This window comes from Gymnogyps californianus, chromosome 6 (assembly GCF_018139145.2).
Source record: "Gymnogyps californianus isolate 813 chromosome 6, ASM1813914v2, whole genome shotgun sequence".
NCBI classification, from domain to species: Eukaryota; Metazoa; Chordata; class Aves; order Accipitriformes; family Cathartidae; genus Gymnogyps; species Gymnogyps californianus.
In genome coordinates this window covers 39,417,343-39,443,020 of record NC_059476.1, presented here as the reverse complement: position 1 = coordinate 39,443,020, position 25,678 = coordinate 39,417,343, and the positions used below count along the sequence as shown (strand labels likewise).

Here is a 25,678-nt window from a genome sequence, read left to right as displayed (position 1 = left end):
CCTCAAAGAAAGCTCTGCCTACGTTCTCCAGGACTGCGTTCCCAGAGGTGAGTCTGGATTAGCAGCTGATTTACGGAATTATTTTATAAAGACATTTTCCCATCGCTTCTGCCTAGAATTGCTTGCCATTAGCTCTACTGAGTTCTCCTACGATGCAGGCCTTCCACGGCAAATTAATATAGGACTGTGTATGATCTATTCCCTGCAAACTTTATCTGTGCTTGAGGTAAGTGATAAAGTGAAACAGATAATTACCTATCTTAACACCAGCAGCAATTAAGGGATTTGGGGCCAAACCAGCTCATACTTGAAGAAGTTAAAAGACTGGGGAAAAAAAATTGTTGGGAAGGTTGCAAAGAAAGAATCATTCCCAAATAAAAGTTCTTTGTGAATATATTACAGAGTCAACAGTACTATTTTTAGGTGTAGAAACATGAAGCATACCTAGGTAGCTAGGAAAAAAAAGAGGGTTTTTTTTCATCTTGCCTCATAAATGTAAATAATACATTAAAATCACTTATTATGTATTTATTAGGTCCTTTACAGAAGAGACTATATATACTGGTAATTTTTCTCAGTAATTTAGCCAGTAGTATGCTCCCAGTGTTGGGGCTGGTCACTAGGCAATCCCCACCGACTCCTAGTCACCCCTGCAGGCATGGTCCCAGCCATGGGAAGCAGGGCAGGATTCCATCCCATGGCCCTTGCTTCTCCTTTGCAGTGAACCAAAAGAGAAAAGTTATGCAAAAGGAAGGATTCGGGACTGGAGTTTCTCAGGTGTTCAGCTGTTTAATGTTACAGACATGTGCCTCATGGGACTCTCAAAAGACTCTAACCAAGCTACAAAGTAATGGGACTTCAGTATCTGGCCCACAAAACTGCGTCAGGCATCCAGCTTTGTAGTGCAATGCCTTCATAGTAGAGCTTAGTAAAATATGGAACTTGCATCCCATTTAATTTTTTTTTAACTTGTTGCAATGAACAACTAATTGTTTGGACCTCAGTATGAAAAATACTCTCTTCTGACATTTTCCATCCAAAGGACGGCTGCCACTTCTCCGTCACCCTTCCCTCTGGCTTCACTGAAGTGGATCAGAAGAGCCTGCATCAGCCCCATGCTGCGCTGCGCTGCACTGCCCTGGGCCAGCGCTGCCTCCTGGGAGCAGTACCACATGAACAGACGCCTCAATTTTCCCCTCTGGACTAGGCATCGCTTTCCAGGATACACTGTGAAGTTCAGCTCGAGGGAAGAATCACACTGTATTAGCAGAGAGGGATTTTGCAGAGAGCTTGGCTTAGGGGAGTGAACAGGGGCATGAACTGAAGCATTGGTAACAAAGTACTAATAGAGAAATTTTGCTAAATTGATATGAAAGGAAATGTTTGCATTTTTTGCAGACTCAGAAGTGAAATATTGCAATTATGTTTTAAACAACCCATGCCAAAATACTCTTACATTTATCTGATAAAAGTGAACATCACAGAAAAATCTGTTTTCCTGACAGAAGCTGCAGTTTTGGCAGGGAGTTCCTCTTCCATGAGAAAATTATTCAATCAAAAATGCCCAGCCAGCCTCAGAAAATCTTTGAAAACTGGTCCCTGTTATTCAAGGGTACATTACTCTGCCATCAGAGCCTTCCAAGCCCTTCAAGGGCAAAAGAAACGCAAATATAACCCTGTAATCAATGGTGTAAAACTCAATCCAGTGGACAAGGACTGATGTACTTTATCCAAAGCACAACTGTAGAAAAGATTAAGTTCTCCTGTCCCCAGTTTCCCTTCTTTAAACAGAAGAAAACTGTGATTAAGACCAAAGAGGTTAAGTGGAATCCACTCCAAATCCTTCTTCTGAAGCCTACATTAATCATCAAGGTTTGTCATTGATTTTGGTAGAACGGTAACATTATACAGTTATGAAACAACAACTAATCACGCTGGACTCTACTTGGGCTCTCTGATACTCTGCTAGGTTAGAAATGTGATTCAGAGGCAGCTCTCAAGTCACCTTGTCACTCTCAATCACATAAGCGTTACTGCACATACTGCTCATTTGAAACACCACAGCATTGATGTGTTACAAGAATTAGGAAAAACTTCTGGACTGGACTGCATTTACAGCATTTGAAAGAACTGCCAATTTTCTTTCCTGAAATAAAAATACTTAGCTTGCTCAAAATGTGAGTGAAAGGTCTTCAAATAAATAAATAAAGCAGCCAAATGATTTACCAAATTACAAACTTTGATGACCAAATTTTTGTTTTAGTACCTGCTAAATTTCCTAATAATGCCAACATTCTGTACATATGTACAAGTTTGAATTACACAGAGCATAAAACTTTCTAAGTGAGCATATGAAAGGAGAAGTGTAAATCAAACAGTACATCACCACCTAAGATACGCAGTCAACATTTATCTATGAATATCTGAGTGGGTTTTATAAACTGGTTTTTCAGCAGTTGGACTACATGATCATTGTAGGTCCCTTCCAACTGAACTATTCTACTCTATTCTAACTGACTTCTCTCTCATTCATGTTCACTCCTTTCTTCTCCTGAATGGCCACTGTTCTGGAGTTTTTAAAAGAAATTACACATATGAAACAGATTTTCAATGGAGAAATTGCACTCAGTTATCACAGGAGGAAATTACTGAAGCAATGACAAACATCTGACACATCTGCAAGTTTCCCGAATTTGTATTCAATCCGCAAACAGGTAAAAAACCCAGTAAGTAAAAACAAAGCCACAGCAATATTCTTACTAATACTCTTCAAACAGGAAAAGGAGACTAGCTTTCACTTAATTAATTTATTATGTCTTGTGCATCTTAAAACACAAGTGATATTTTAGTTTCATAGCATGCTTGCCTGAACAAAGAATTAATCATCAACATAAGGTCTGGAACGCTTAGTTTAAATGTTGTCTAGGCTCCAATGGTAGCAGGTTATTAAAAGTAAAAATAACTACTACTGGGCAGATTAAAACACTGGCCTCATTCTGAGTGGAATATCCTTCTAAATATCAGCTGCCTTTGAAACTGAAAGATGGCAATGTCTATAAAACTTTACTACAAACTAATCCAGGAGATGAACTGGTAGTTTGTCAACAGTTCGACAAAAATATATAAAACACTGTGCAGAGATATTTTATAGGGAAATGAACAAGATATGTTTTTATATACTTCAGCTTTATGATTTATTGGATGCCTGCTCAGTATAAGTATACAATAAAGGAAAAGGATGTTTCCACTTTAGCAGACTCATGAAGCCAAAATGTATGAAAATAAACTGATCCCTGAAATTCTAGTAAATTTTTGCCTAATAAATATCATTTGCGAAAGATATTTGTCCAAATATTTTTTATTTTGTAGATATTTTTACGCAACCTATTACACTAAAATACCTTATGGATTGCTTAGAATCCATTTAACAATTACATGCTGTATATTATTAAAACATTGCAAACACTGAACCTTCTTTTTAAGGTATATGGTGTTAATGTTACCTGTTGAGTATATGACAGCAAAGGAAACACAGGCTCCACAAAAATCTGAGCAAATGCTGGACACATCAGGAAACCTAGATCCAGTTCACAGATGTGCTTTGCTATCTTGGCCAAGTCACTGATTCAACCCTCTGCTTTGGGTACCAGCAGTTGCTTGTGTGTCAGGTAAGGCAGTGAGGCGGCCGTAAATACATCAGGCCTTATGTAGGGAGGTGGAGAGCTTGTGAATTGCCACCATTAATGGTGGCAATTTTAAGTTCTTCAACATACATTATTTATATTACTTTAAGCAGCTTAAGCTTCAGGTTCAAATGCTCAGTGAAAAAACAACAACATACAGAGTTGCCAAGATTAAGGTTAATTAAGTCTCTGGTAAGATAAAAACCAGTACTGCAAACACCACAAACAACACAAAAGGTTTCCATGAGCATTTATTTGGATTTCTACGTAAGCTCCCTTTGGCAAAGGAAGATACATTTAGTGACCATTCAGTCAATGAGGTCTGTTACTTACATCCTTGTCGAAAGCGTGTTCCAGTAATACACAACCCAAGCATCTTTAACAAAACTGGCATCCCTTCATACACAAAATCTCCATTGTAAGAAGTTGGGTTGGTGGGACTTCTCATTAGGGAAGCAAAAAAGTGCCTGGGTCTTCACAAATTCAAATGAGTGACACAAGAGGTCTGTTTTTACCATATTGGAGGACTGACATGTGAGATTACAAACACTATAGTTTTAATCTTCTGCCATTACTTCTACAAATTCTCCATTGAAGGTCTTGCCTGTAGCAGTTTATGTTTGCATCATCTGCATAGGAAAGTTCATCTGAAAAGCCTTCCTACACAAATAAGAATCACAGCAAGAGAACCAAGGAACAAAACAACACTGTACAGCTCTACAAAGCGATACTGTACAGCTCTGTCCACAGACCACGTGTTTTCCTGATTTGTTAGTCAGCTCAGGCCTAGGTGTGGAACAGACTGCTCAGATTTTCTTGGTTGGCAATGGGTTCTTAAAAATGGAAAGCAAAACATCTGGCTCAGTTCTTGATGGAAGCTAACTTTTCAGGCTCTGAGAATGTCAGCAGCTTTCAGTGCTGGGATGACCCCACTCCTCTCCCAGACAGGCTGTTGAGCACAGCCCTGGCAACTGCCCCTGCTGTGCCTGCTCTACCGCTGAATATCTCATCCTTTTCAGCACAAAATGCAGAGTATAATTGGTTTCTTTCCTGACTGGTGGATGACTTTTTATAATTACCATTACCAGCCTTCTCTGTTGAAATAAATTTTTAAATGCAATATACCTAAAGGTTACAGTAGGTATTAAAATGAATCAAGTCACTAAATAATGGTAGTATATACCACACTTAAAGTAACCATAAGACAATAAACAAATTACAAATTTCTAAGACTCACCGCTGTTATCCTGGATTTCATTCCAGCCCCTGTTATGAATTTTGCATTTTATAGTGTGCAAAATTATAGAGTGATTCAGTTATCTGAGTACATAATCTGAATGGCCTTTCCAAACTGACAGAGGCATAAAACCCTCAAAAAAATCAGTGTACATACTTACCCATGCTGCTGCTGTCATTCTTCCAATTCGCCAGTCAAATGACTGTGTGAAGACTTCAGAGCAGCCAGAGGATTAACTGAAAGAGAACAACAATATGTTCAGTGTAACTCATAAAAAAGCAAACAGATGCAAGAAAACAAATGAAAATAACACTAATTCCATTAATTCAGGCATACTTGCTAGAAAAGTCTAATAAGTATTTCCAGATTAATACTGCCCTCTTCTCATTCATTACACTGAAGGCTCTTTGGTATCAGTTTCCTATTCACAGAGGTCAACAGTATTTCCTAGGACATACCATTCAAATCTTTTCTTTTCTGCTTAGAACTTCATTCACCGTGCCAGCTGAGAATCTGGACCAAAACATCCATTTGCTGGAAATGCATCTAAACCATTTTATGAACGGGTTCAAATACACTCGCTTCCCAAAACACAGAAACTTCTGTTATCTCTAATTTTCTCTTCCTTCACCACTCTTTCCCAATGAAACTTTGCCATTGAAGTATGGAGCTCTAAAGTTCATGCTTATTTTAGTTGCTCAAACGCCATCTCTGGGAGAAAAAAGAAAACCAAAACCAAACCAAAAACACTTGCAAAAAGATTCCAGGCGTGTAATGTAGAAATTGGGGAAGCTTTGCTACCATTTCTATGTGAGGAAGGGAGTGCAATGACAAGTCTTTTTTGTATTGCTGGAATTTAGTGGATAGGCTGCTACTGGTTATAGCTAATCATATATTTAGCAACATTAGCACATAAGGTCAGCAATTAGACTGCTAAGGGAATTGGCATGCATAATCTAGCTACATGTCAGGAGCTATTAACAAAATAATTTAAGATACGAACTATAGAATCACCCAAAATACAGCAAAACGGAATGTGAAAGACAGGAACCCTGACATCAGCCATAACCCAGTGCAGAGAGGACACAAAAGCAACGTAACTGCCTTTGAAGAACAATTGTTTGGGTAATTACGTATTAGCTGCAGAAATGTCATGCACATTCTGTTAAATAAGCCCCCGCTTTCAAAGATGAGCCATAGCCTGGTCTCCCACGAAGCTGAGCGAGTCACAGCCGAGCTTCTAATTGGGAGTAACAAGACAGCAAATTTGCCTTTCTTTTCTCCCAGATCCCCAGGCTCATTCATTGTAATGCAGTTCTCTCCCCGAGGAGCTTCACACTTTGTTATGATTCAGTGTGCAAAATTCACAGGCAAATGATTCACAATTGTGCTGCCTAAACTCTGGAGAGTAAGAATAAAGGGGCTAGTAGGGATGGGACGAGCGTGAGCAAGGCTCTATGTCTATGTGAGCATTCCTCCTCCAAAGAGACTAACACATGAATGCACAAAGCAATTCTTTTTCTCCTCTCTCCACTCCCCGTTGTACCCCTGCAATAACCACGCTGCTCTAGTGCTCTCCCCTAGGATACAAGTATGCTGCCTTTTGAGAAAAAACCTCTCTCGTGACATTCACATCACATGTGACTGTTTTTAACGCTGCTGAAAACTCTTGGTAACAATTCAGTATGTATCTTATGTCTTCCTTCACCAAAGGGTTACAGTCTTACTACAACCAGAAACTGCGTTAGGACTCTTAGTTTACCTGCTTCCTACCTAAACAAAGTCTAAGTGAAGATACTGATTGAATCAAAGCACTCAGTTTCTCTACAGCAGCCTGTAGAGAAAACCCCTCATCACTGAGGCAAAAGTAATTATAGTAAATTATGACCTTATTCTACTGCGATCTTCCTTTTTCTTTCTGGAGTTTCATCATACCCTTGACGATTAGAACATACGTGCTTAAGTTTTAAGTTGCTTATTTTAATAATTGAAATGTTTAGGGTCTTTTAAAGAAAATTTATTTTCTGTCATGGAGAAGCCATAACATTAATGGATATTGGCTTACACTCGTTTGTACAAGGAAATGAAGCTTCTGCAACTTTCATTTTGATTCAACTTTTACAGTTTATTTTATGAGAAGTTTCAAAAGATACGTGTGTGTTAGTTACAGAGATTTGTGTTCTGTATTTGAAAACTCCAATTACACTTTCTAATTAAAAGCCTCAAGTGACAAATTTTAACCCAGTGATCTATAGATATAAAAAGGAACCCAATCAATGTAGTAATGTCATTTTATTGAAGAACCAGAATCCAGTTACCTGATGCAACTTTTGCTACAGACTGAATTTCAGTGCAGAGAATGCAAAATATGTTAAGTTTTAGAAAACATGACAGTAACAAATAAAAAAAAAAAAAAATCAATTTCCTATTTCAAACAGAAAAAATAATGTAGGGTCAGAAACTCATAAAATTCTACTCCTTGGCTTTGTCAGTTGCCTTTCAGAAAAAAAGAAAGCCTACTCAAAACATTCAAATTTTTTCAATATCTTTGTTACTGCCACTGACGCCTACAATCTGAAAATTTTATGGAGTTCACTGATGGGTGGAAAATGTTTTCTAGAAATACCTCTCTCATACTTTCATACCGTTGCTTCCAACAAAACCAATACGGGACAGACACTGAGAAATGTTCCTGAAGCTGCAGGCCGGGCCAGCACCACAGCCAATGCCCGTGAACACGGGTACTGCTGCCTGTTGAAACAAGTTAGCTGCTCATGGTCCTGCCTGGTTTCTCCTCCTAATTCTCCGTATTGAAATAAATTACCTGGCTACGGGCACGCTGCCTCACAGGGAACAGCCCCAGGATCATGCAGCAGGGCCGGCTGCTGCATCGCTGCAAAGGGTTCACTTGAAAATCTCATTAAATTGAGAGGAGGGTTTTGGGGAGGGTGACGGACAGTACATAACTTCTCGTGCTTTCCTTCTTTTCAAGCTCCTCCGTCAGTCTCCCCAGCTCCTATTCCCTATACCACCTCATCCCCCGATACTTTTAGGAATGCAGCACAATATTAGATGGGAAAACCAAACAAATTGCAGCGCTGAAGCACCTACAGGCAGTGGATTCAATTCCTGCATACTAAGCCCTCTACGTTACAGGGTTGTAGTCAGGAAGACGACCACTAAATTAAGTAACACCAAATGAGTGCAACTATCCTACTGGAGCAAGGATCTCAACAGTATAACCAAAATACCAGACCCCACCTGGACAATTAAGTAAGCAGAAAGTACTTGTAGTCCTCCTTGCAAAACACTATGTAGGATAAAACACCTGCTGACACGTCTGCTGCAAGCCTTTTCAGACCTGTCAAGCCTTTTCCACAAGTAGTTTCTAGTGAGCTCTTTTTTTGGTTGCTGGGTTTTTTTAAGAGGATTGTCATTTTTTGGAGCCACCTTCCTAAGCATACCAGATACAGTTACATTTACAGTTCACTTATATGCTTGGTTGTTCTGTTGGGTTTGGTTTTTTTTTTTTGGACAGGTTTCTGGATTACCCATGTTCTCTGTAAATAAGCAAAGCATGCTGAGAACTTCAGTATCTTCAGTATCACATCTACTGCTAAGATGGAAAGACAGCAGAAAATGAAAACATCAGACAAGTTCTCTGGGAGAAATATGCTAAACCTCAAGCACTGTGTAAATGAAACATTAAGACTATTGGTGTCTCAACTAAATACCTACTTACATGCACACCAGGACACATGATTTATCCCTAGTTTCAAGTAACTTTCATTTTTCAGCTCACAAAGAAAAGCCTTTCACATTCATAATACAACACAAAGAGATTAATTATTCAACCTAAAAAAAATCCGACATTTAAGAAAAACAGGCCAAAGGATGTCAGAACATGTTAGTTGTTTTACCAAGGTTCATTAGCCCATCTGAAACAGGATGGTGTGGCTGAATGGCCAGCACCAGGAGCTTCAGAGGAACCTCAAATGGTTTCCTCAAGGCAGCCAAACAATAAACCACACAATAAAATCTCCCTTCTTAAATTGTTAAATTAAAAAGTTTTCAGGCATGCAGTCCAAAGATTATATGAAACTTCCTTTACTGTTTTATATATTATACACAGTATAATATATTATACACAGTTGATGCTCATATAAACTGCTTATATATTTATGAAGGTAATACAAGCGGAACATTATCCAGAGATGACATTTTCATAAAGTCTTCTATGTTTCTGATCCCTCTGACTCTTCTCAACATTTTATATTACGTGGAGCAGATGTCTGAAAATACAGGAGTTTTGCTTACGAACCATGGCACTGAAACACTAAGATTCTTCCAAATATTTTGAGCATTTTAGGCTTTGTGTTTTATTAGTAGTGCTGTCACGCTGGATTTATAATGGGGTATTCTGTCTAGCTTTATGAATAAGCAGACTTTAAAAAAAAAGTCACTAATCTCTTAGTCTCAGTGAAATCTTGAAACAGCTAAAAGTATGTGCTGGGGAAAAATAAGTAATTTCCTTTCAAACAGATGTTAAGTCTCTCATTTAAATGAGTATCTCTACCTCCTGTTGTCATGGGAGAAGGAGCAAATGCAAGGGCCCCCTCTTGGCCTCACCATAACAAATGATAGAGACCTTTTCATATCTGTTCTTATTTACTGCTTCTCCATAGTGAACAGTACCAATCTTTTCACTCTTTCATTAAAAAGTTTTTCCACATCCCTAATCTTGCTTGTTATCCCTCCCTGGTCACTGTACTTTAATCTGGCAGAAAAACTCATTATGAGATCCAAAACTAGAAGAAATGACTTGGGAGTGCACATTTTTATACTATGAGAGCAGACACTTGCACAGCTTACAGAGGGATGTATTATGCTTTCTAGTTTCCACATCACAAATGGGTATTTTTAGAGATAATTTAGTTCAGCATTACCAGATGAGGCACTTTAGCCAGGGCTATAAAGGACATCAGAAAAGATGACTCTAATGATGCCTGAATGTCAAAAATCTGTGGCTTCATCCTCAATCTAAAGCAGTCAGCAGGGAAACCTGCATATGGCATACTTCGCCTCCACCCCAAAATTTGCCTAGCTATTCAGGGCAAAACCGGGATAAAAGTCAAAAAGTTTCCACCTATCTGCAAGAATCTGCAATCTCAACGTGGTGTCTTTCTGGACAAAATCTTACGAAGCAATATGAGGCACCTTGTGCTTTAAAATCTGTTTGATCTTCCTTGCTTCGTTTGTGCACATCCAGAAGAACTGTTCTAAACAAGATGATGCGTAAACATGAAAATTTACAGAGGTAATGACTGGCACGGATGCATCAACCTGCAAATGCCTCAATCTGGGGAAAATACAGAGGATTTTCAGTGCTAGTTTGAGAGAATAAACAGCAGAAGTGAAATCGTTAGAATCAGTATTTCCCAAATGCACAGGTGAGAAAGGAATGGTTCTAAGGTCATCGACCATTGCAGCAGGGGAGGGAGAAGAAAATTAACATTTTGTATAACAAAGAGTTTTTGAGGACTGTTTCGCCATAAGGCAGCTTAGCCCATTTGTGAGATAAGGACAGCCTCTTGCCTTTGAAAAACCTCCTGCTGATAAAACCAAGAGCTGAAATCAAGGGGCTTAAGAGCACACTGAAGTGCTTTACTGAGCAGGGACAGACTTGTGCATGTGCCTAAATGCTTCACAAAACATGTTACCATCGACAGGGACTGAAGATTGCTTAAGTAATAAAGTCCTTTAAAAATCCAGTTAGAAACATCCAAGTAGTACACTGTGGTTATCAGTGAATATATTCAAGATCGGCTCTACAGACGCAGTTCCTCACGTTTCAAGAACCAAACCCAATTCACGGAACTGGAAGAAGGTACAGTCATCAGGTCATATCCTGCATTTTTCAAGATACCTGTTTGTTTTTTTCCCCCACCCCTCTGCTACCATTGAATAGAACCAATGGGTGAAAGGAGGCAGATGTTAGGTCATTTGGGACCTTGGCAGGAAATTCATCATCATCCAAGCGCATTACTTCTCAACCATCTTAACAAGATGGTTTCTATAGCGAAACATAACTGCAGGGGCCAAGACCCAACACGGTATGGTGTTTCCGAACTTGAGGCTTAACCTTCAGTATGCTATCATCCCTCCTGCCAGGTGTTTTGACAACACAAACATTTTGGACACCGGTATCATTAATGATACTTCACACTTAATTAACGTTATGAAAAGCTTAAAGCAGAAAAAAGGTAAGTGCTACTATGATTTCTTTGTTTTCTTTCAAGAAAAGAAAGAGAGCTCTGTATGAACAGTAGCTTCATTACGACAGAGATTACCCACTCTGAATTTGTAAGAAGATTAGAAGATAAACATTAATAAATTAGTCTATATGGGGAAATTAAAAGGACCTATGAATAACACTGCTCTGTATAATTTAACACACAAATCTATCACGCTATTAAGTGAATCTGATTATGTCTGATTTGCAAAACTGCAGAAAGTTAATCAAACCGATTAATAAATGAAGTTGGGCAAAATTATCTGTTCCTAGCTACCTGTTCTGTTATACAAAGTCTGGCATCTCCAGTACTGAAGTGCACAGCTGCCTCCTCCTTCTGCTACAAACATTTCAACTATGTTTACCCATGTTAAATAAAGATGAACATAATGTAAATACCACCAAAAAAAGTAAACTGTGTAATGGGCTAGGTTAAAATACAGCTAGAATACTCCATTCAATTCAGTGGAGTTAAGTCACAGGATTTTTCTGATGTAACCCCAGGTGCTTGAGAAGGGTTATGTAAGACTCTTCAGCATAGCCATTACAGGAGGGGTCAATGGTAATGGTACCTGTAAGTGATCTCTTCAGAGCAGACATTCCTTGAATCACACAAGCTCAGGCATTAACTGACTAAATTCAGGCTAGCAGTAAAACAGACCGTCACGTACCGCCACGTATCCCCAGAAAACTGAGAGAAGTCTTAAGAGAAGAGGATGTTTGTTTTCTTTACAAGGTATTGACTGTTCCAGGCAACAATTAAAGTGTGCATGACTTCAGCAGCAAGGAAAATGAGACTTTTCCATTATCTTTATAATGAATCTAATTTCCTGAACTTGGTTTGTATTTTATCGAATTTATGGACAGGCACAATGGTCAGTGATGCAATCTTCATGCTTCTAAAACTGAAGGAGTTATGCCAGTTACGCCATACTCTTTACTACAGGTTCTTTATTAAGAGTTTCCCTTTCATGGAATTTATTTTCTGCATGAAAGCAAATAGAATCATAGAATGAAATGAAATGCAAACGCAAACCTTGAGGGAAGGAAACAAAATAGGTAAGAAAAATGTCACAGTTTCAGCTGCCATTAGTAATATCCTAGAATCGTAGCACGAGTGTGATCCCTCAAACACTCCAAGCAGGTCCTTTTACTAAGACCCATAGCAACGGAGGGTCTTTAAGCTAGGGCAAAACACTCACATTACAATCTTCTTTCTAAAAGGATGGATTCACCCTCGCACATTTTTGGCATTTCTTCTGATTCAGAACTCCTGTAAACAGATCATCCCTTCAACATGTTCACAAACCAAAGAATTGGAGACTATACAAAAAGGCAAACATCTACCTGCAATTGTCATTGTTATTAGTAGGGACTCATGCTCTTCCAAATGATAGGTACTCTTTACTCAGTACACACATTGCATGCCTTGACATATTAGTATCTGGTAAGTACATACATTTTATCTCTTTCTTTGATGTAACACATATGGACACTGGCCTCTATACTTTTTCTATTACCTATATAAATTCCAATTAAGAAGGTATTGTAGGAGCTCATTTTTACATAAGATTTAATGGCACAATCTGAAAAAGATAGCTACATGCTTATATATATACACACACTTCCCCCCCCCCCCCCCCCCCCCCCCCAAATCAGATCTTTGGCTTTCTAAGAGCCTGTCTACAAAGGCACAGAAGAGATCCTGCTTTGAGAGAAGTCTACTTCAAATGACACTGTCGCCTGTCTGTAGAAAACCTGCCTGGCTTGTTACAGGTGGGTATTGAATGAGTAAGGTGAGGCCAAGAAGGAAAATGGTGTCTTGCTGTCAAGGCAGTTGTTGAATGATGAAAACAGCAGCAGGGGAGGAAGGATTCAAAGATCCTTTTACAAATGAAACTTTTCACTGAGGGCCACAGAGTTCTTAGTGATATGGGTGCTGAAATTGTAAGTGGGCTGCCGCACAAGTGAGTCTCTGCTCCTGCAGAGCTTACTTAAAATATTTATCAGTAACTTTCTCTTGTTAAATTATCCTGGAGACTATTAATATTAGTATTTTTCCCTTGTGCTTTGCATATCAGAAAATTAAATTAATGAAGCACTTCCATTTCATAATTGCTTAGTATCCTAATTTAGCAATCTGCAAACATCTATGAAGAGTACTATAATCTCAGAATATAGCAAATACTGTTTGAGTATTTTAGTAAGAGCCCACTTCCAGCTAATAACAGTCAGTTTAGAGTAATGCTGGTCACTTTTCCTGTGCTAGGCACTCAACAATATGCTAGAGCTATTACAGAAAGCCAAGAAATAGCAGTGAAAAACATCTGTGGCATGTGTAACTGAGGAGTTCTGCAGTGTACCGATCCTCTAAATTATATGCAGGAGTTGTCTATATTATTAGTTAACAGTATCTAGGTTTATAGGTGGTGCTCTGAGGTCACAGGAAACTTTCTCATTATTTGCTCAAAAATGCTGAAGCTGAATGGGAGAGGAGGAGTGAGGCAGGAGGCTGGTCACACTAGTCATGACCTAAACCATAGCCAGGTAGATTGTCTTTTTTTCTTCTTTTCAGTCAAACTAGACAACTTCTTTCTCACATTCTGATAGCATGCCCTATATAAAGTCCTTAGAAAAAGTCTAATCATCACATAAAAATTAAAGCTTTTTGGGATACATACCACATTTTCTCATTACTTAGGCTTTGTACAGTGCTGGCTCAACAAGGCTTAGATCTTTACTAGCATCTTTGAATGTCACAGCAGTACAAACAGAAAATGCAAACATAGTCACTGCCTAAACATTAAGCATGCAAGTAGAAGAATGACCCTGGCAAAATGAAGCCCTATTAGCTATCAGCAGAGATAGGGAAAACCTACTACTCGAATTGAAAGGGTTCAACAGTTCTGAGTATCCCAAAAGTTGCTGGATCCACATAACAAGATGAAAACCTCTAAGCAGAATAGAGCAGGAAACAGATGCAGCAAGATATTGAAATAGATTATCCAGACATAGGAACAGGAGAGAAAGAATTACACCACTAATCTGGAAGTAATGCCAGCAGTGAAACTGAATGAAGGTGAATTGCCCTTATTGAAAGTATTGTTTACAAGCTCTATCATTTTGCCAACTTTGCCTCTGAGGAAAGACGCTCTTTTGTTCTTAATGTTCCTGGGAGAAGGTAAAACACAGATTTCTGGGGATATGACTGCAAAGACTGAGGATAACTCAAAAAATTTTTTAAAACTTACACGTGTAATCATGGACTTGCTGCAGTTTGCAGTAGTAGCTTCACTGGTTTCCGAAGTGTTAAGATTTCATTCAGTGACATGAGAATCCTCACTGATCCCTGAACAGTAAATGCTCTAAACCTGGCAGAAAACCCCATACCCCTTCTCGAAGCAGGAGATCAATCTAGCCATAGACGGGACTACTCTGAGCCAGACTGCCATGCTATGAAGAGCATACAATCAACAACAAAAGCATGCAGGAGCTGGCTGCTGCTGTAGTCATACCCAGCCTACAGAAAGAGGATACGGCCAAGGGTGTTTGCCAGTCTGCCCAGGGTCTTAAAAGGATCTCCTGATACGGATTGCTCAGGTTTCCACATCTGACATAATCTATGCTTCTCTCTCCCTCCCCATTCTGGTAAAGTGTTGCTTATTTAAATACATTTATATATTGTGTGCATAAGCCTAGAGCATAAAGCAAAATCCATTCAGCACCTTTCAACTTAAAGAGTTTCGGAGGACAGGGGAGCCAAGAAATGGAGGAGCGCCCTGCTAGCATCTAGTGAAAAGGAGGAATGATAAACAAAAAGGACAAACTGGCAGGCATTAACATGCTTGTTTTCATGAGTTATTTTACTAAGCTGGAGATATTTATTATAGACAGTGATACAATTACCATAGAGCAGAAAAGAGCTTGCCATTTATGATAATGTATGAAATTATCACTTATCACAAATCACCCACACATGCCCGGGTGAAGGCTCACCCTAATCAAAGCCAATAGCTTCCAGCATCGGGATACGAAAGCAAAGAACCTAGAAAACTGAGGAGGGAGCTTTACGTAAGTGCCTGCTCCAAGGTATGAGCTGGGAGAAGCTGTTACAGGGTCACCAATATGCTAGGAGACTATGTTAGCTCTCAGCGCTACATGCCCTCTTGCTAAGAGCTGAAATAAGAAAAGCTGTTAGCAAGGCTGGTATAGTTAGCTAGAGCAGCGGGTGGCAGGGAGCAACAAGGTATCGCTAAAAAAAAGCAGGTCACCACACAAAAACCGACAGCTTAAATCAGGCCATGCTACCCAGCAAGCTTGAACAATCCCAAGCTGGAGTCAAGCGTTAGCACGGGGGGGAAGAAACCAGCTGGCCTAACACTTGTTTCAGCAGATGAAAGAGCACTGAAAGCGTTATACCCGAGGAATGCAGCAGCGCATGCTGCTCTACCTACCATGTTACAATCATACTGTTGCCCTTCAGTATAAATCTTGCTCGCCAAGCTAATTTAAGCATGCAAGCATGGAAGATTAACTCATTGCCATCAGAAAGTGTGGTTAATTTTCCTCAAGTTTCTAGACAAGAGCTCAGCTAATGCGGTCACAACGGTGACCCTCAATCTGAAACAGGCTTTGGTTGCTGCGCACCAAGCGCTAGCAGAAAGGCCACCCTTTTGAGTACTTTCAGAGCACCCAACCAGCGTTGTTATTTTGCTGGTTTCCAGTTGGAGAGCTGAACTGAGTAATTTTAACAGGGATCCCCGCACACCAAACTTGATTCTGTTGCTGACAGCCAATGCCGAGCAGCAGAATATAAAAGACGAGACTGAGGGAGAGGGCAGAAGACATGTACTTTTTTTTTTCCTTGAGTCTTAAGCCTAACTTTAGAAATCCAGACATTTCTCAGAAGATGGTGACTTGGTGTCACAAACCTCACTGCACATTTTTAAAAGAAGCCTCAGTGCCTGCCTACAGAAGGATGCCACAGCTTTCATCACCGTTATCACTTCTCATCCTTTCCACTCATTTCTGCTTCACCGCTGAGGGAGCTGGTGAATAAATTAGTTCCATTTTCAAAACCAGGCTGTGTCATTTTTCTTGAGTGTTAGTTCCTAATGGTATTTTCCTTTTTGTGATACCACTATCAATTTCAGGCCCAATTCTGAAATCAGAGAAATACAGAGAAGCCCTCTTTACTGAAGTCAGTGAAGCAATAGAGATGTATAATCAGAATCAAGCCCATTAAAGATAGAAGATCAAACTTTGTGTCTTTCCTCTGTGTCTCCTGAATACAAGATACCAGATGGAGGATTTGGAGTGTCTAAAGAAATGCTCTGGTTCAAATGCAGCCCTGACAGAAGCAAAAATCCACCGAGTTTATGGAGCACCAGAGGTCAGTTTTGCTATTGAGACCCACAGATGTGGTTTCCAACCTTCTATTTGCAAATCCCTGGGGTTCACCTGACTGCTTTCAAGGGATTCATAAAACCTGCAAAAGATAGCTGAGGAAAGCAAGCAATGTTTGGGGAGAAGGTGCGGAAGGGTATGTACAAATCAAAACAGGTCAACAATTACTGATTGATTCCATTACCTCATTTTTTCACAATTTATGTAAAGGTAGCAACTACAAGCAACAACTACATATATAAAATATTAATGTATTTTTAAATTATTTATATATATTTTGTATGTATTTTATACATTTAGAGTTATATATATTTATTCTGCTATTGCTTTTTCCTTTGAGGAGGCGGCATATTCCTAACCCATTGGAAAGCAGCGTGGTGGTCATTCAGGGCGAGATCAATGCAGGATTATTACAGTACATAGCTACAAGCAATTCAGCAGTTTGATATTATAAAGCCATGCAGAGTTAAATTAATCCCTAGCCTGGAAAAAATGTTCAGTGCAGTCAGGAGCTGTAGCTTGGAGTCGCTGCTAAATCCTATTCCCCAAAATGCTATTCCCTCCAACTTCAGTGTTTCCACGTGACTTTTTTCCAGATTCACTCTGCCGTATCAGGGATCAACAGTGAGTTTTCAGTTCTGATCCAGTTTATAGTTCAGGCATAACATGGTCAACAAATTAACTGCCAGAGGCCAATACAGAAGCAGAGATCTCCTTCCTCACTTTGGTTTCTGTCAAAGAAATACAGCATGAGGATATTTCCTACTGCAATGTTGTCAGATCGGAGGTCATCAGTAGCAGGTTTTGTATGACTGTGGCATATGCTGCAAGCTGTGTGTAGAGAAATAGCCATGAAATAAGACATAATTTCAAAACTTAACATAGGGCATAAAAGCAGTTTACCAAAACAGTGTTGCTTTGGTTTAGTTCTGTGTGTGTTGTTGGGGTTTTTTTACATAAATATTTCTCAAAAGTTACACGTAAACTTTCCACCACAAGTGGAAATCAGGTTTTTTGAAACTAAATCCATTATTTTACTCTCATAATGAAGCTGGTACCAAATAGGTCTGGCTGGACTAAAGCCTGTCATTTGAAGAAAAGTTGCAATATAATGACATCTACCAACAGCGTTAGTTTTTCTTGGAAGCTACATGGGCCACAAAACTAGTTCAAACCTCCATCACACAGTTCTTCACGTAATTTCATCTGTATTTCTTTGCAGATAAGCAAGCCCAGTAAAAAGTAAATGGAGTGAGGAGTCTGACTCTGCTTTCCTGAGTGAGGACTTTATGCCAATGTTAGTCTAGACCAAAAACTAAAATCTCCAACCCCCTTCAAATACTGATCATGTCTCCTCTGTCACTGACCTTGAGGATGACTCAAATCATTTTTGATGCAATCAATGCTTTTTATGCTGCCAAATGTAATGACAGCATAGCTACAGTGATGATACTTGCTGATGGGTGATGCAGGATTTGATTTGCCAAGACAGGCACATTCCTACCGCACACCAGCCTGCAATCAGAGTAGGTAATATGAGCAAATTCCAGTAAGCTTTCCAAACCACACATGCAGCAAGCAATAGCAGACAGAGGACAAACTCTTAGTGAAACTTTGTTCACAAAACCAATATAAGCCCACAGTCAAAGCTGTGTTACATACTGCAGCTGAAGACTACAAGAGCAGTTTGCCATCCAATCCTGAAACAGACCTAAAAGGCAAAAACCTTCTACACTGATAATATCAACTGAGGCAGTACACACGTGAATCCCCAGAGTTCAGTCACTTCTCACGCTCACTGACTCTTCTGTAGGGGAGCCAAGGTTCACCTCCGCGCACTTTACATACTCGTTTCCAAAAGGTAATGTTGAAATCTGACAAGTTCAAAAGTGAAAACAATCTGAAATGCACACTTTCCTCAGGCTTGATTGTGACTGTCATTACATTGCCAAGAAACTTCAGTTTTAAAGCAGCATAAGCAATGCCAGTTAGAATAATTGCAAAGGTATTAGCAAGGCCACAGACAACTTCTGATGAGTAAAAAGATACTGATATCGACAAAACGGTTATGTTTGTCAGTCACATTTAGACTTTGCTTCTTGTGTAATCCTGCATATATTTAGGCAATCAGCATGTAAAATGGCATGTGACAACGTGTAAGGGAGCATGTGATGGCTTACTGTGACATGCCAGGGTAAAGGCTGCGAAAATGTAGGACTTTTCGAAGTGTTACGTATGCCTTAAGTCTGAACTGCCAAACTTCTTAGTCCTTGGCAACTTTATTTTCTTTAGAATCTCAAAGATGGGTGTTCTGTTATGTATGTCATTTGGTAATTAGAATACTTTCATACAGTTGCCCTTCTCAAAGGTATTATGCAAAAATCTGCATAGCTACTCATGCTACTGTAGTGCACCTGAAAATGCAACTGGTTATCATTCAACAGCATCTTTTTCAGGTAACACTGTGTGGCTGTGGTTATTGACTTCTACAGTCAATACTAAGGAGAAAGGCTTTCCTTGAACTATTACTAAATACTTGTCTAAGTGTCAGTACCATATTAAACGTGTGCCTCGAGAGAAATCCCATTTAATGGTTTGTCTGTAGGTACACTGTTTAAATAGTGGTTTATATGTATTTTCATTCCTTCTATAAGACACTGAACTTTAATTATCAAGCAAACATTTGTTGCTTATAACAGTATTTGAAACAAATGTAAAGAATAAACTGTTGGAGGATTTCAGCAAAAAATTCTAATTAAAGTAAACGAATCAAAATAACTGTGTTTGCCTTATCAAAAGTTGTGTCTTCCCATTTAAAAAAGCTGCCTCATGGGAGACTGTAGAGAAGACAGAGTCAGAGTCGTCTCACAGGTGTGCAGCTAAAGGACAGGGATCAACAGGCACAAGCTATAACAAGGGAATTATCTTTTTTTCACCAGAGAGTGGTCAAACAGTGGAGCAGGGGGCCAGAGCGGCTGTGGAATCTCCAACCTTGGAAATATTCAAAGCTCATCTGGACAAGGTCTTGAGCAACCTGATCTACGTGGACTGCTTTGAGCAAGGGGTTGGACTAGGGACCCCCAGAAGTCTCTTTCAACCTCAATTATTCTTCAATTCTATGATTCTAAATAGAACTGGGAATAGGAATACAGAGAAAGAATATATTGCTTCCTTTATTCCCTTTTCCCGGTAGGCACCTGAAACTAGTCCATAGAAATGGACTGCTTCCTTCCAGAGTAGGTTTGAGTCAAGTTGGAAAACTATTTTCCACCCCAAATATTCTTATAAAATGTACGTATGTGAGGATGGAGGAAAAAAAGGGACAGGACAAAGTCTGTAAATTGTTAGCCTTGAAGTAAGACTGCTTACACAAGACTGCAGCTCCCACTGAAGTGAAATCAGAGGACACAAATGGAAAGAAAATGACTTGGGGAAAAAAATCTGGTGGAAATCTGATGAGAGCAGATTGGTAGTATAAAGAAAACAGTTACATGATAGCTGTTAATAAAAGAGAAAGCCTTTCTGGATTAGTTTTTATACAAGAAAAGAAATTATTCCTCCTCTTATATGACTACAGACAGGTATGAGAGACGGACAAAAGTGTCTGTGAAACACCAACATTTTAAACTGCATTCCCAGTGCAAATTGGAACACTGTTGTCCTAATCAAGCCTGCCTAAGGACCAGCCCTGAAATATCATCAATTGCCTATGAGTAGAAGTGCTTCTCAAGATTTTAAAAGCCCTATTCTTTCAAAAGAGGCTCCAAAATAATGTAGATCTTTTAGAAGTATTTTAGGTGCTCCTGAAATACAGACAGAAGTAATACTTCTTAGCACTACCATTCATACTTAGACAATTTTTTAAAAAGATAAGTGATTTGTAGAAAGAGCTAGAACTTCTCAAATTTAATAACAACAATAATAATAAATTAAAAAAAAAAATATCTCCCCACATCTAATATTGAAAGCTGATAGACTTTGTTAATCCAAAAGCCACCACCCCAAGATAGGTCTAGACCTCTCTGCAGAGCCTTGTTTTTCTTAGTCTTCATGTTTCAACTGATTAAAAATTTCTATAGTTGCTGCTAAAATCAGTACATTTTGTAGTACGTTGTCAGCTGGGAGGAATGCATTATTTAATGGGATGTGAACCTAAGGATTCTTGTGGTTCATGAACCTTAGCATAAATTGCAAGCCAAAGCTAACATTCTTATTCCACCATCTAATATTTTCTTGCTAGTCCCAAACACCACAAATTAAAATACACTCAAAAATCTGCTGCTATAGACACAAAACCAAATACATGCTGTAAAGAACACAGTACGAAGGAAAAAGGCTAAAACCCATCTCTTTGATAAAACATATTCCTTGAGGATAACGCCGTCTTTCCAAAGATGAAGGAATAAGTACAGTACCTATTGACCTGGGGAATGACTGGGAAAAAGTAAACGAAAAGAGAAGGTAGCTTCAGCTTCATTTAAAAATCAGTGCTCTACCTTTGCTGTTTCTGGCATGGAGGAATAAGGACTTCCAGCTTCTCAGAACAACAGAATACAGACTTAAACTCAGGTCAACAGCACATCAGAGATCTTTCTAAAATAAAGACTAAAATAAAGTATTGGGATTTTTAGCTTAGTTTTCCTGAATCCTTCCTCCATCTTCTCTTCCAGCAATTTCTTCTTTTCCCTCTGCTCCTCTCATTTGTCAGCATACTAGATCGAATATAAGCATTAAATATTACTTGCAGGTACGAGGAAAGTATAACTTTAAATAATACAGTTTCTTTCTACAAATATGATGCCTTTCCTATGCCTTCATTTAAAAAAAAAAATAAAAAAAATCAGTATCTGACAGCAAATGAATGAGCTGACAGAACATACGGTCCTGGTCTTAGACAAGAGATGGTGGCAGAATAAGACAAACACCTTCCTCATTAAAGTAACTCTGGCACCATGACTGGATTACTCTTTTCATAAAGGTAATGTTTACTTTCTGTGTAAGGAATCACTGTTCGCACACTCCAAGTAAAGAACCTGACAAGCCACTGTCTGTTTGCCACATCTACCCAGCAATAGACCTCAGCTCACCCGTACTACAGGCACATCAAATAACTCTCAATATAAAAAGAAAGCAACTTTCAGCCCCAGTTGAAATAATATAGCTTAATCCATATACTCTCCCCTGTATAATCTAGCTGAGAACAAACAAACAAAAAATAGCCAGGGAATTGATCTTCTCCTGCTGTTGCTTCTTCAGTGCTATTGTCCTTTTAGCGAGTTTTGTAACACCTCTGGAGACCTGAGCAGCACATTCCTTTTCAGCAAGACCTCTTCAGAAATCAATAGCACCTATTCAAGGGATTTATAGCATGATTCTGCAAAATCCTTTCACAGTGGCTTGCATAACTTGTTAGGGAAACTGTGTGCAGCATTATCTTTACAAGTGCTCTTCTAAGATTTAAAAAAAAAAAAAAAAGTCAATGAAAGGATAGTAGCACAAGTTGCACACAAATATATAATGAACCAATGTAAGATTTTAAGATAATTTTAAGACTGACGAACAGGGGGGAAAATTCTTGTGTCTCTGGCTTCAGGAAAGGTATTGCCACGTAGAGGCAGAATACCACTTTATGTGACTGGGAGTACTGGATTCTTTATTATTTTAAGTTCTATGTTGCTGTATCAGAGGAAGGATGAGAGAACACTAAGATTTCTGATCAATAGCTGTCAGCAAATTCTCAGTGTGATGCAACTGGAAGTGATGAATCTGGTAATAAAACATTTAATAATTTGCTCTACTGAAGAATGAAACATGACTCAAGCACAGCAAAGTCACGGTTAAGCCCCAATTAGAGCAAGTATGTAAATCATCTTTAGTTCATAGCTCCATCTGCAGCACTGGGAAATTTCTTCCCCAGCCCAGTTGTTACTGCTCTGCCTCCCTCTGATTCCTGATAGTACATACAGTAGCTGTTATTTAATGTTCACTGTACAATTGAATGATTCCAATACTTTGAGCACATTAGTTGTGCTTTTAGGTTATCTTTCAGATACATCCAGGTGACACTGCAAAACACAAGCACAGAGGTAGGTGCAATTTCCTCACTGCTGTGAAGACAAGTGATCCAGTGCTGATTTGGGGCACACAAACCACAGGGTAGCTGGTATGAACTATCACAGAGAGTACTGAACAGGCAGCTCTGAACAAAATTCTTCCCTTTTTCCTCAAAACTCTTTCCCCCAGTAACCAAACACAACCAGAGAATTCAGAGACATCCGTTTGCGAAAGTAAAGTACTAAATAACCTGACAGCAAAACCTTTGACAAAACCAAGTTTAGGATTACCTTACACTGATAGCATTGTGTTCTCTACTAGTAAGATTCAGAGAGAAGAAATTCGGTTTCCCCAAAGGCAGTTTGCTTGCAAACAAGACAATGCAGCCGAGTGTGAGAGCATCCCAAGTTTGCCATACCTTTGAGGTGGAGCTGCCCAAATATTTCCATATACGAGCTTCTGAAAGAGGACTGGAAGATTGTTAAACACAGGAAAAGCCAAACTTCACTGTAACAACAGTTCCGGTATTTCATCTTTAAACAGAGAAACTCAAAGTGACCATGAAAGACAGAGAAGTGAAACAAAAGATCTGTACACAATTCTCTGTCTGCTTATTGTGTCCTCAAGACAGGTCCCTGTTTCAAGCCAAATGAGTTATAGGGCAAGGTCTGCCCAGTCCCCTTCGGTCCCCAGGAATTTCTTCCTCCTACTGATGGGACCAAACTCAGTTGGTCCCATCTGAGCTGCAGGCTCCCAGCATGGAGCTGTGGCTCCCTTGCCTGCCACCTATTCCCTTTGAGCAGGATCAGCAGTTCACCAAGGAAAGCTAAGATCTCGCTCTCTCTCGAAGAATTTGCATGTAATTGGGAACCAAGTAAGGGGAAAAAACCAACATCACCTCCCCTTTCCCCCCCAAACCCACCCCAACTGCAACCATTGTCCATCATCTCAAGTATATTTAGCAAGCATTTGGTTTAGAAAACCAAACTACCATTACAGAATATTAACGGAAAGAAGAAAAATCTTTCTTTGAGAAAGAATATTTTAAGTGATATTTAGAGTAAGAAGGCAGTATTTCTGATAGTAGTTTCTTGTGCCCAGTGGCAATACTGATTTAACTTTTCAATCTTTATTGTTCCTCCCCCATCTCATTTGTTAAATTTTACTGATAGAACTAATCATTAATTCACTTCAGATCATTATCTGGAAACTATTTTAATGCAGCAAAAAACCCTCCAGGGGATTGAAAAGCACATTCTTCCAAGAATTTCTCTAATTATGAGAAAAGTAACATGGATAATCAAAGAGACCACTAGCCTGAGATGTTAAAATAACAAATTAGTAGGCTGCATTCAGAAATATACAATATATTGATCTTTGTTCAAGTATTAGCATCCAGGGAACTAAAGCATATGGAAGTAAATCATTATCACTTCTCTTGCAGAATTCTTAAAGAAGGAAAAATGATTAATATTCTTTGTTGCCAAAGTATTTTTAATTATACTTAACATTTTGGGACTATCCCCACATGCATTCATTCCAAAGCACTAGAACTTCACAGTGAAATCTAGTGGAGGTGAAAATTAAAAACAGAGAATTAGACATATAAAGGTACTGAATAACTACTGCATTCTTCTTTCATACTCGGTGTACGCTAACAAAACTGTTACTGGCTATAACTGTTACTGTCTGATACAAAGACTGCACAGACACAGACGGGCATTTCTTAACCTCCCCATATTCCTGGATGGAACAGAAAGGCTTGTATAGAACCGCATGGCAGGAAATAATATTATGGAGATGATTTTAAGGAGACAGAAGAGTGGAGTAATTGCAATTTGTCCCTTAATACTAACACTTGCCTTCACAAAGGAAATCTTTAAAATTCAGTATGTGTTGTATTTGATGGTGTTGAAAATTAACAAACTGTAATAATATATTTGACATGGTCAGGGGTTCAAACAAAACTAAACTACTGGTTACATCGCTTAGTAAACATTCTGTATATATCCAAGAGAATTCACTCATTTGGTTCATTACCTAGTCAACAAAATCCTCAGAGAATGAAATGAGTATAAATAAGAGAACAAATCATGCAAATGTAACATCAGGGAAATGCACACACCTAATTAGTAAATGGAGAGTATTTTTTTAAAGTCATATACAACCAACCATGGTTACCCTCTTTGTTAAATCTTTTTGTTTGCTCAGTTTTGTTTTGGGTACTTTTGTGCAATGAAGTTGAAGTAAGTTATTTAATAAAGATTTTCATAATCTTGATTTTTTTTCTTGTTATGTTTGCTATAGAAAAAAGCAGGAAGATATAACCAATATACCGGAGTTCTGTTCTTTACAGCCAACATTACTCTGGCTACCAGTTAGAGCTATAAAAACACGTGCACACATAGACTCACTGGCTGGCAAGCAGAGCATAGCGACCCAGTCTTTTCTGAGATAATATGATACAAAATAGGTCTTGAAATGAGCTCAAGACATCATCGAGTTTATCTCCCAGCATCAGAAGGAGGGCTGGAACCTCTCCGCTGAAACCGTTAGTGATGTACATTTATCTAGCCTCTTCTTAAAGGCCTCAGGGGATGGAAATACCACAAGTGTCACCGGAAACCTACTCCCAACCTATTCCCATGCTTCAATAATCTTATTACTGGAAAGTACCTAGTCTCTAAATTCACCTTGCTGCTCTGCTTCCAACCATTTATGTACAGCTACTACACAGTTTCCACCTCTGTCCCACACTGTTTTTACAGATGCCACGTTTCCTTAGCTTGCTTATGACACCACCACAGGGAACAGTGTCAGAGCTTTCACTGAAATGGAGCTACAGCATCTTACATTTACTGTTTCTTCAGCAGCCACAAGGTCTATTAACCTGTCATTGTCAGTTGGACATGATTTCATTTTGACAAATCCACATTGGCTGCTACTTACCACTGTATTATTTTTTAGTGCTTGCAAGGCCTGAACATTTGTTCCAGTATTTTTCTG

The 25,678-nt window shown here is 39.0% G+C and overlaps 1 long non-coding RNA gene across 1 annotated transcript in view; it reads right to left on the bottom strand.

The window, feature by feature from the left end:
* Nucleotides 1–25,678, bottom strand: part of LOC127018081 (uncharacterized) — a 125,357-nt gene that overhangs the window by 6,368 nt on the left and 93,311 nt on the right. The window contains exon 2 of the long non-coding RNA XR_007766699.1: nt 5,081–5,156. This is a non-coding gene — a long non-coding RNA (uncharacterized LOC127018081). The remainder of the gene's footprint in view (nt 1–5,080; nt 5,157–25,678) is intronic.